General features: G+C 45.6%; 1 protein-coding gene across 1 annotated transcript in view; it reads left to right on the forward strand.

Annotated features, from left to right (window-relative positions):
- The window catches only part of BDP1 (B double prime 1, subunit of RNA polymerase III transcription initiation factor IIIB), a 114,892-nt gene that overhangs the window by 100,382 nt on the left and 13,007 nt on the right, over positions 1-1,503 (forward strand). The window lies entirely within an intron of this gene.

Raw genomic sequence — 1,503 nt, forward strand, 5'->3', positions numbered from 1 at the left:
GTGGCTGGCGCCTTAGCCGGTTGAGCTATAGGCGCCGAGCCAAGATCTTGCCTCTTACTAAAAATGTTTAATATGGTAATTTTGTATGAAATTTCTTGGATATTTTATTTTGAAACCTAAAAATACATAGTAGTCTGGGCCAGGGGCAGTGGCTCATGCCTATACTTTCTAGCACTTTGGAGGCTGCGGCAAGAGGATTACTTGAGGCCAGGAGTTTGAAATCAGCCTGAGCAATGTAGTAAGACCCTGTCTCTACAAAATTATTTATTTATTTCTTTATTGAGACAGAGTTTCACTTTGTCGCCCTCAGTAGAGTGCTGTGGCATCACAGTTCACAGCAACCTCCAGGTCTTAGGCTTAAGGCAATTCTCTTGCCTCAACCTCCTGAGTAGCTGGGACCACAGGCACCCGCCACAGCATCTGGCTATTTTTTTGTTGTAGTTTAGCCAGGGTTAGGTTTGAACTGGTATATGGGGCCAGTGTCCTACTCACCAAGCCACAGACGCCACCCTCTACAAAATAATTTAAATAAAAGTTAGCTGGCTGTGGTGGCATGTGCTTAGGCACCAGCTACTTAGGAGAGTGAGGTTAGAGGATGGCTTGAGTAGACGAGTTGGAGCCTGCAGTGAGCTATGACTTATCTGGTCACTGTATTTGAGCCTGGGTGACAGAATGATACCCTATGTCAGGAAAAAAAAAAAAAAAACAACAAAAAACTAGTATTTTGGAACATCAAATGGCATCTGTAAAAAGTGTGGTTACTTTGGCCGGGTGTGATGGCTCATGCCTATAATCCTAGCACTCTGGGAGGCCAAGGTGGATGGATTGCCTGTGTTCACAGGTTCAAGACCAGGCTGAGCAAGAGCCAGACCTGGTCTCTAAAAAATAGCTGAGCAGGCTCAGCACCTGTAGCTCAAGTGGCTAGAGCGCCAGCCATGTACACCAGAGCTGGTGGGGTTGAATCCAGCCCAGGCCCGCCAAACAATGACAACTATGACCAAAAAATAGCCAAGTATTGTGGTAGGCACCTGTAGTCCTGGCTACACGAGAGGCTGAGGCAGGAGAATTGCTTAAGCCCAAGAGTTTGAGGTTGCTGTGAGCTGTGATGCCATGACACTCTACCCAGGGAGACAGCTTGAGACTGTCTCAAAAAAAAAAAAGAAAAAGAAAAAAAAATAGCTGGGTGTTGTGGTGGTGCCTGTAGTACCTGCTACTTGGGAGGCTGAGGGAAGAGAATTGCTTGAGCCTAAGAATTGAAGCCTAAGTTGAAGGTTGCTGTGAGCTATGAAGCCATCACACTCTACTGAGGGTGACAAAGTGAGACTGTCTCTAAACAAAAAAGTGTGTTTACTTTGTAAAAACACACAGAGACTCTGGATTATTTTTATTTATTTATTTATTTATTTTGAGACGGAGCCTCAAGTTATCCCCCTGGGTAGAGTGCCATGGCATCACAGCTCACAGCAACCTCCAATTCTTGGGCTCAAGCGAGTCTCCTGCCTC

This window comes from Otolemur garnettii, unplaced genomic scaffold, assembly GCF_000181295.1.
Source record: "Otolemur garnettii isolate 467f Iridium unplaced genomic scaffold, OtoGar3 scaffold00017, whole genome shotgun sequence".
In the NCBI taxonomy this organism is placed as follows: Eukaryota; Metazoa; Chordata; class Mammalia; order Primates; family Galagidae; genus Otolemur; species Otolemur garnettii.